The sequence below is a fragment of the Coenobita brevimanus genome, chromosome 106 (genome assembly GCF_032717465.1).
Source record: "Coenobita brevimanus isolate Jiangsu-jjx chromosome 106, ASM3271746v2, whole genome shotgun sequence".
NCBI classification, from domain to species: Eukaryota; Metazoa; Arthropoda; class Malacostraca; order Decapoda; family Coenobitidae; genus Coenobita; species Coenobita brevimanus.
Window position 1 is genome coordinate 5,202,067 of NC_137059.1, and position 10,462 is coordinate 5,212,528.

Genomic DNA, 10,462 nt, shown 5'->3' on the forward strand with positions numbered 1-10,462 from the left:
TATACATGGGACACTTTCCTCTACCTGATGCCAGGCAAGGAATTGCCTTACCCCGCATGACCTCCACCCCCCCCCCCCAGCATGCCCTTGTCTTGGCAACTCACCTGTTACTAAAATGCAGTAAAGTGCCACAGGGGGCAACCCGACACCCCCACAAGGAGCCCATAGAGGAACTACGACAGCGTGCCGGGACTCAGGGTGACAACGGCAAAAGTCCACCCGGGCCGAGCGCCTGTATGACCCAGTGCTTGCCCGCTGCCACCATAGCAGGAATACAAGACTACCATCCGGGTGAGCCTTCCCCAACCAACATCGGGGTGGAGCTGTTTCTCCAGCTCCTGGCAGCACCCCTGAGATGGCCGGCAGCTGCTCAACCCTCCTGAAGGAGAAGGCTTGTAGCCACTCTGAGGGAAATAAGGAGATGGCCTGCAGCAGCTCCCGCCTTCGTCAGGAGACGGTCTGTAGCCACTCTGAAGGTGCCCTTCTTGAGATGGCCTGTAGCCTCTCAACCCTCCTGAAGGAGACGGCCTGTAGCAGCTCCGAGGGAAATCAGGAGACGGCCTGCAGCCACTCAACCCTCCTGAAGGAGGCGGCCTGTAGACGCTCTGAGGGGAATCAGGAGACGGCCTGTAGCTGCTCTGAAGGTGCCCTTCCCGAGATGGCCTGTAGCTGCTCAACCCTCCTGAAGGAGACAGCCTGTAGCTGCTCTGAGGGAAATCAGGAGACGGCTTGCAGCCGCTCCTGCCTTCGTCAGGGGATGGCCTGTAGCTGCTCTGAAGGTGCCCTTGGGTCTGCTGGCAGCTGCTCCCTCCCCCAGGCCACGGCCAGTAGCCGCGCCCTATGGCAGGAGACGGCCTGTAGCCGCTCCTCCATCAGGAGCTGACTCCTGTTTCCCAACCCACGACTCAGAGGGAGTCCCCAGCCTGGAGGAGTACTGGAGAGGCCCCATGACTTCCCCCGGCCTCTTCTCCCTGCAACCGGCTCTGGAGAGGACCCACCTGGTGGACCCCGATGTAGACCGCTGCCGCAGCCCCTTCCTGACGGCACTGCCGAGCACTGGGGACTGCAGCCCTTGGGAACCCCAGACCGCCCCCAGGACCCCCGGGCGGGATCTCCCCACACCCCGACGCCGGAGATCTTCGTCCTCCGTCAGGCGCCTGAGCGAGAAGTGCAAGTAGTTGTTCGGCCCCAGCCCTGAGGGTCGTACTCCAGCCACTAGGCCTGAAAGCGCGGGGCCCTTTGCCACCTGCAGTCCCGGACGAGAGAGGACGCCCCTGCGCGTAATCCCGTGGCCTCTGGACGCAGAGACCCCCGGCAGAACCCAGCCCCGTCAGTAGTGAGGCTGTGACACCCCCGCCGCCCTTATACCTGACCGCCATGACGCCCAGATCAGAAAGGAGTGACAGTGATAGCACAGTGTCCGTGACTCGGTGACATGAAGGCAGAGCAGTGAACTAACCACATCCCGGAAGCTAGTAAGAGAAGCACCAGTGATGATGTCAAAGTGGTGCAGTGAGTAAAAGTGATAGTGCAACCGTGAACGTGGCCACACAGTGAGATAAGGGTACCATCTGATAACACCTCCTAATATTAAAACCGTACACAGACCCCAATGTTAAAGTAACACTTATCCACAGTGAAACAGTACCAGCAACTCCACGAATATATAAAACTTAGACTTCCTGTAATTAATAATACGTAAACCTCAAGTACTATTCATTTTAACCCGAGCAGTATCCTGCGCGATAGGCCTACTGATAACCCATCTAGACGTAAGAGTCCAATGTAGGCTATCTGTATCCGTGACATCTATCCATTCCACTGTGTAGCTTAGTAATACACGTGTAAGGTTGTTGCCTTGAGTTTTTGTCCTGCCTCTCTCCTATTTGTCTAAGCTCCAGTCTAGAAAGAGCCCAGCTACACACTAGGCGTTTAAGGGACGGGGAGCCGACCCTTAGAACGCCTAGCATTATAGTTACCAGTGACCTGGCCAATAAAGACATGTCGCGCCACGGTACGAAATTCAAGGCCAGAGTGATTCCTCAATCGATGACAATGTGGAGGACAAACTTTACGTAGCTTTAGAGGAAGAAACGGTCAGAAATTATCAGTAATGTCGCCAAAAAAGGTGCTGTACATATATTGATGTGTTAGGTGAGTGAAACAATGCTTATATCGCCTACATTACTGTGTGAAAACCAATATACTCTTGTACTACATATAAATTCTTACCAAATAAAAAAAATAAACAAGTATGTGTAGTTTGGAATAGTTACCCCTCCCAAGAACACGTTTTCTCTGGAGGCAGACCCCATTGAAAACAGCCAGGTGAGGGCATTCTTACTTGTAGTGGCATTTTAATGAGGCAGTTTGGATTTATGCCAAACAAAAGGTCCAGTGATGCCATACTCATTGTCCGACAGCTTTAGGAAAAGTATACATATAGGAAAGAAAGGGGAGCTGTCCTTTATTTTTGCTGAGTTGAAGTGTTCCTTTGACAGTCCGTAGGGAGGTGGTGAGGCGCGCATTGAGAAAAGGGGATGGGGGCTAATTTACTACATTTAAAGCCATATAAAAATGCGCTTTCATTATGCTTGTTTTAGTCAAAGGAGTACAGCAAGATAGGCAAGTGCAATGTATAGTAAGTATATACTGTATATATTTTAGTAAAGATCATTGTTCATTATTTACTGATGTGTCGAAAATAGGGGAGCGTATGCCCTCTCAATCCGTGTCTGGTACTAGCAATAACGTGCCGTGAAAAAGTACGAAGGAAATAAAGCAGTGGCTGAAACATGGTGTCACTTTAGCTGGATTTACAGGACATTTAATACTAGCTCGAATTTCCCGGCGTCCGTGCTTGGCCTGCCACACACGTGACCCACCAGATGGCAGGAGAGACGATGTAAACAGTGGCAGACGCTGAGGCGGGGATTTTGTTGGTCGGATTGCTTCTGCTGGGCGTGTAGACTTTTCGGTTTAATAGTTGATGGTGGTTATATTCTGTGCTTGCCAGAAAATAGAAACACGGTCTTTTGGGCACTTTGGTGAGTACTTTTTGTGTTGTGCATTGTACATACTTTAGACACGATTTATTTAGCAACGATACTGAAGAACTTGGTTACATGCCGACAAAGGTCTGGCGTAAAAAAGAAGAAAAAAAAAAAGTTTTTGTTATTTGAACATTTCAGTATCAGTGCTCTTCGTACTGGCATGTTCAGTCAGATCTTTAGTACCTGCTTACCCAGTCGAATTCGGGTAGACTATATAGCCTAGGCAAAGTAGCGGTGAAAATCATGCTTAGAAGACAATGCATTTATAATACATCATCGCCATTATCTTGCTAGGGCAAACGCCGTCAGACCATAACATCACTCACGCTCTAACGCCATTCTCAGGGGTCTCTTCATGCATCCTTCGAGGCAGTGATGCTTCTCCCTCTCAGCATCTCTTAACATGAATGATCAACCTGTTCAAGCCATGAGTTCCATGACCTTCCCCTGGTGGGTTGGAATATGAATCGGTGGTTATTTACAAAATCAGCACCTGTAGTAGGAAAATAATATAATTCTTTTTCACCTTTTTGGTTCATATACGCCAAATTACCTGAAATTCGGCCAAAAAATTGTGTTTATTATTAAAAAATCAGGATTCAGAATGAAAATATTCTAAAGTTAGCTGGTATTTCCCCTTTAGCTCACCAACATGCCGTGACGGACTTCTGTTTTGCATAAATATTGACTTACAGTGTAAATAAATGTATTTGCATGTTATTTTCCATATACAAACAAGAAATTTGACAGACCTCTATTTTGCATAAATATTGATTTACAATGCATATAAATGTATTTGCATGTTATTTCGTTTATACAAGCAAGAAATCTGTCGAGGCGACTTGTCAAGGCAAAGATGAAACGTCTGCTAACTTTGGTCTCTTCTATCATGGGTTAACTCCTTCAGAGGTCACCAATGAGCAGGGTCAGCCTCAGGAAAATGGGCCATGTATCCATATACTGGTAATTGGAATTAACTCTCATTTTAAATGTCAGGACCAACTTGCCTAGCCCCGGGCTCCTACGCTTCTCATGGGGCAATGTAGGATTAGATGATGGATGGATGGATGGTGATGTACAGTATTAGGCTATGTGGGTAATCATTTATTACGTACCTGGTTGTTCCAGCATTATCCCATGATCCTTCAAAGGCATTTAGTACTAAAGGGGCCAATTTGCCACTTCAGGTCACTGTTTGGTGTCCATGTCACACAGCCATAGAGTAAGACAGGGAGCTCCAGTGCCTTGAAGATTATTCACATGGTGTACTCACCTGGTTGGCTACCCCTGTGATTTAACAGTTGGCACGGCAAAAATTTTCTTGTTGAATAGGGTACCGTAGGTGGTGGTGACTGTTATCCACTCACATGGTGTAGTGCTGCCTACTTTCACCTTTATCATTCTTCTTCTGTGTCTGCTCTCCTCTCTCTCTGTTTCTCCTGTCTTTTGTGTTGCTTTTTATCACTCTTCTTTCCCTGTCAGGTGGCTTTATATTGAGCGACAAACCTAATGGTTTCTCTTAAGCCAGGAAACCAGTTACAGCACTGGCTGGCAACCATATAGCTAACCAACCTATACATGTTCCCTATGTGTCAGCAAGTGGGTTGGCAGAGGGTTAGTCCTCCTTCTGATAAAGCAATGTAACTGAAATATAAACGGCTGCCCCTTGTGGGATTATGGCGTCAGGCTATAGCTAGATAGATAGAATATGGCATAGAGTAGCCTATATTTGCTGGCATGCCAGCCCTGTCTTTAGTACCTTATGCTTGGTAGGCTGATATCATAGGAAGGGCTGAGTTGTTTACTATATGCCAGATGGTTATACAGCTAGTTGGAATTATTTTTGTAGGGAGTGTCAGTCAACATATCCGAACAGAGTAACTCCTAGTAATAAGTGGAGAGATCTTTTGAATGAGTCGATAGAGCTAGTACTGACAACCCCATCAGGCAGGGAGTTCCAGTGATCAATACACCTAACACTGAAGAACCTGCATCTGCAGTCAGTTGTGTGGGGTTTGGCCATCTTGAATCTGTGACCCCTAATGCTAGTTGCTGGAGCTGAGGAAAAAGGATCTTGCAGTGCAGTGGAGGATTGTTGATGGAAAATTTTCCAGCATTTAAGTAAGCCATCTCTAAGTAATCTTCCTTGCACAGAGTAGGGGTTCAAGATTTTTAAGCAGTTGACATACAGTAACTTAACTCTGAGAGGCCATCAGTTTGTTTTGTCTATCTGCATTTTAATCCTTCAACACAAATAATGGCATGCCAGATACCTGAGTTGAGTGAATTTGTAACCATGTAGGCCAGACTGATGCAGCGAGAACCTTTAATCCCAGCAGCTTTGCATTCTCATGAAATTCCTTGAGGGCACTATGTTGTACCTCCAGTTACTCCGCTAAGATAGCTGCGTCATCAGCAAAGTCAGGGTCAGTAACCCTAAAATTGCCATTTCATACTCTACAGTGACTTGGACTCACAGTCTGGTCAAGTACTCTGTCCATGCACATGTTGAAAAACATGGGAGCAAGGACACAGCCCTCTCGTAATTCAGTACAGTACTTACTAGGAAGAAGTTAGATAGATATTCTCCCTCCATATTGGCATTTGCCATAAAAATATCAGTAAAGTAATGCAAGAGGGGCAACATTCCTTCTTACTTGTAGGGGAGGTAGTTTATTTGTAATAGAAGGGTTATTAATAGTTCTAACAGCTTTTTCCTGAATTTTGTCTAGTTGTTTTAATACAACCTCTCCACATCCAGTCCACAAGGATGAGCAATATTCCAGCTGAGAGCACACGTGACTCTTATGAATTATAGCTAACTGCCCATCAATGAAGAAGTTATGGACTCCATACAATATCGGTAATCCAAGTTTCTCTGAGGCGGGTTTAGCATATGATCAGACATGAGAGGTCCAGCTGAGGGCACTGTTAAGTGAAACACCGAGAATTTCAGTACTTTCAGAGATAGGAATATTAGTAGCACTGAAGGTACTGGTAATACAGGGATCTAGCAGTATCTGTCTGTTAGTAAATTGTATAGCTATACTGCATTTGGTTTTACTAGCAGTAAAGGAGACAAATTTATTTTGTCCCCATTCAGTGATCTTAGACAAGTCTTGATTTATGGAGATGGCTGTACAGTGAGTCCTCGATATACGAAAGGGATAGGGACCAAAAAAAAACTTTTGTAATGCGAAATTTCGTATATTGGAACGATTTTCCCTATTGAAATATACATAGAAAGGGGGAGATGCATTCCAGGACCCCATTGGACCCCCGACTTAAACTTTACCCCTCCTATTTTGAAGTATGCAATACACGTATACAGTACTATACTATTGTACAGACATTAAAAAATAAAACATACAGCTAATTACTGTAGTATTAGTACTGTAGTACAGTATTAGACGGTGCAAGGCCTAAAGCTCGCCCAATCTCCGAGACTCCCTGCCCCTCCTCGTGGCGTCTTATTATTTCCAATTTCCTCTCAAGAGTGAGAGTACGATGCTGGTGCCCAGATGCTGGAGATGATGCAGGGTGCTTTGGAGGCATGGTGAAAATATGGAATGGTGAAGAACAGCGAAAAACAGCGTAACGTTCAGTGAAGCTGAGAGGGGAGGACGGATGTGACTCGACTGAGAAGCGCGCGAAAATGTGTTTACCAAAGAGGGGTTAGTACATTTTCTTGCCGCAAGCGAGCGCAGCGTTGTACAGTGTGCCCATTTTGAATTTTTTGTATTTCCTCTCATATTGCTTTTCGTACCATCGAGACAGAGGCTTTTCGTATTGTGGAATTTGTCCTACATTCATCACTTTCGTACCATCGAAAATTCGTACGTCGAGTTTTTGTATACTGAGGACTCACTGTACTCAGTTGTGAGTTGGAGATAGTAAACTTTGAGAATGGGTGTTTAAGTATAAATGAACTGTGCAGTGTTGAGTCATCTGCATATAAATGGATGGGATTGTGGGTGACGGATAAGAGATCATTGATATGCATTAGGAATGGGGTTGGAGCCAGAACTGATCCTTGTGGCATGCTGGCATTAATTGAGTGGAAATTGGGGTGTACATCATCTAATGTTGCTGAGGTATGAAGAAATCATCCATCCATCCATCCATCATCCAATCCTACATTGCCCCATGAGGAGCGTAGGAGCCCGGGGCTAGGCAGTTGGTCCTGACATTTAAGATAAGAGTGGATGAAGAAATCAGAGGAACAAAAGACAGTCCATAGCAAGGGAGTTTGGATTGCAGGGAACAGTGCCACACACTGTCAAAAGCTTTAGAAATATCAAGGGCTACTGCTTGAGCTTCTACATGTTGGTCAGTTGATTGATGGATGGTATGAGTCAGGTGATTCAGTATATCAATAGTGGATTGTTCATGGCGAGAACCATACTGTGTATCACCAAGTTGTTGGATTCATGGTGCTTATTAAGTACAATCTCAAATACTTTGACAAGAGAAGATGTGATAGCTATTGGTTTGTAATTTGAGGGGTCAGAGGAACTTCTTTTCTTTGGAATTGGGTGGATATTGGCTTCTTTGCAAGAATTAGGGAATGAAGAAATTTATATGCATAGTCTGCATAATTTAGAGGCAAATTCTGGGGAGCACTTTTTCAAACTATTGGAGGAATTCCATCTGGGCCTGGAGCTTTGATGGTTGATAAGTTGTCTGGAATGGATTTTACTTATCTAGCCTGTATTTTAAGTCGAGCAATTTCAAGAGAGTCAAGTTCTAGTACAGGGACGTTCTGGCTGACTTCCTGTAATATAGACTTTCTGGCAAATGTACTGGCAAGGGTATTCGTTTTACCATGCAGGTCATTTGTAATATTAACATTTGAAGAATTTAGTGGGGGAACGGGTGATGATAAAGTTATTATTGAACAACTTCACAGTTGACTAGAATATTCGATTGTCATTAGGACTGTTTAGTAGTTTGGATGCTTGGTTGTGAAGAAAGTTTGATTTAGCGAGATTTATTACTGCATTTGTATGGTTTCTAGCAATTTTAAATTGTCTGAACAATTCAGATGTCTTTTATTTTAAGTAGGAGTTCTGTGCTAATGACTTGGCCCATTGCTCTGGCACAGTTGCTATCAAACCATTTTTAGGAGTCCAACAGTTAATTGTTGGCTTGGCGTGAACAATTCCATACCAGTTTGTATTAATTCATTAATGTGGGACTGGATAGAATTGATATCACTAGAGAAGAAAGACTGCCATGGAATGTCAGCAAGATAACTTCTGAATCCACCATGAAAATTCGCAGAACACAGTGGAAATGTTTACCTTGGGAGGATGATATATTAGGGATCTTCGCAGAGTTAATTGGTTAAACATGACGTACATCGAACTTGGGTACGCACTGTAATGGGTATGATCACTATATTGGCATAAATGACATATTGTGGGAATAGTGAGATTCAGATGGACCTGACAAAAGACAGTCATGTATGCCTTGTTTTAAAATTCGGACACTGGTGAGAAGTGATGTCGAAGGGAAGAGGGAGGAAGGGAGAAAAGAAAAGTGCAATAAAAGACGAAATGAGGAGGTAGGCGTAAGTGAAGAAAAGAGGTGAAATGAAGTGGAGAGGCAGTGAAGAGAAATGAAGTAGAGGGAGGATGAATTGAATGGAGTAGAGAATGAAGAGAAATGAAATAAAAGGAGGGTGAAGTGAACTTGAGGGAAGGTGATGTGAAGTGGAGGGAGAATGAAGTGAACTGGAGGGAGGTTAATGTGAAGTATAAGGAAAGACTAGTGAATTGGAGGGAGGTTAGTATGTAGTGGTTGGATGGAGGGTGATATTAAGTGGAGGGGTGGATATTGTGAAGCTAAGTGGAAGGAAGGTGAAGTGAAATGGAGGGAAGGTCAAGAGAAGTAAAGGAAGGGTGAAATGGAGGAGAGGGAGTACCGTATAATGTAAGGCGGAGTAGTGGGAGGGTGGTGTGAAGTGGTGTAGAGGGAAGGTGGTGTGATGTGGAGTAGAGGGAGGGTGATGTGGAGTACAGAGAGGATGGTGTGAAGTGGAGTAGTGGGAGGGTAGTGTGGAGTGGAGGGAGGGTGGTGTGAAATGGTGTAGAGGGAGGGTGGTGTGAAGTGGTGTAGAGGTAGGGTGGTGTGAAGTGGTGTAGAGGGAGGGTGGTGTGAAATGGTGTAGAGGGAGGGTGGTGTGAAGTGGTGTAGAGGTAGGGTGGTGTGAAGTGGTGTAGAGGGAGGGTGGTGTGAAATGGTGTAGAGGGAGGGTGGTGTGAAATGGTGTAGAGAGAGGGTGGTGTGAAGTGGTGTAGAGGGAGGGTGGTGTGAAGTGGTGTAGAGGTAGGGTGGTGTGAAGTGGTGTAGGGGGAGGGTGGTGTGAAATGGTGTAGAGGGAGGGTGGTGTGAAATGGTGTAGAGAGAGAGTGGTGTGAAGTGGTGTAGAGGGAGGGTGGTGTGAAGTGGTGTAGAGGGAGGGTGGTGTGAGGTGGTGTAGAGGGAGGGTGGTGTGAAGTAATGTAGAAGGAGGGTGGTGGGAAACTAACCTATAAAGGATAAAGTGATATGAAAAGAAGAGGAGAGGAGGAAGAAAGGAAAGGGGAGGGGAGCTTAAGAGTGAAAGTAATTAATTAAAGGAAGTCTGAAAGTGGAACGTACTGGAAAAAGTGAGAATTAATCTCTCAAGCTGTCTCTGCTTCATAGCTGTTCTGGTAGGCCAGTACATAGTTCCAGTAATCCAGTATGATGTAAGCTCTAGTGCCACAATAAGTCATGTCTAGCCCATAGGTAAAGAAAACACAGTAGTTATAGTCAAGCAGACTCTAAGGTATTACAATATTTTACTGGCCACTCTTTCTAATTACAGCTCAGCATTGTTTTATACAGTATTAAAGTGTTATATAGATTTGGCATACAGTACTGTACTTCATTATGAAATATGTGTTTGATAATGTGTATGGTACCATTACCTTTACCTAAAAACTTATAGAGTACCATACTATTGTCTTTCTTATTGCAGAAGTGATCCAAGTGAGTCATAATTTAGGTATGAGTGATTTTTCCTTTAATTCCGTGTTCTGGGTACACCTAGGCTACATGTCTTTAAAACAACACACCATCAGCACACAAAAACACACATCAGTACCCATGCAGTGAATTATTAAACAGAGATGTGTCATATTTGTACTGAATTGCACAGTTAAGCAGAACATATAGTCTAAACCTGTACTATCAGTGGTAGGTGGTGACAGCTGTCATTCACCCATTGGATATAGTCCTACCTACTTCTTCCTTCCCCTTTTTCATTTTATCTTTGTGTCTGCCTTCCTCCCTTCCTGCTTCTTTATTTCCATCCCGTCACTTTTTGCTATGGTACTCTTCATTCCACTTCAGGTGGCTCTACAATGAGTAACAAACTTAAT

General features: G+C 44.7%; 1 protein-coding gene across 1 annotated transcript in view; it reads left to right on the plus strand.

Moving 5' to 3' along the window:
• The first annotated feature begins 2,917 nt into the window (after window positions 1-2,917).
• LOC145416423 (meiotic nuclear division protein 1 homolog) overlaps window positions 2,918-10,462 on the plus strand; it is a 43,296-nt gene continuing 35,751 nt past the window's right edge. The window contains exon 1 of the mRNA XM_080285371.1: window positions 2,918-3,047. The gene's annotated coding sequence lies outside the window, so the exon portion shown is untranslated. The remainder of the gene's footprint in view (window positions 3,048-10,462) is intronic.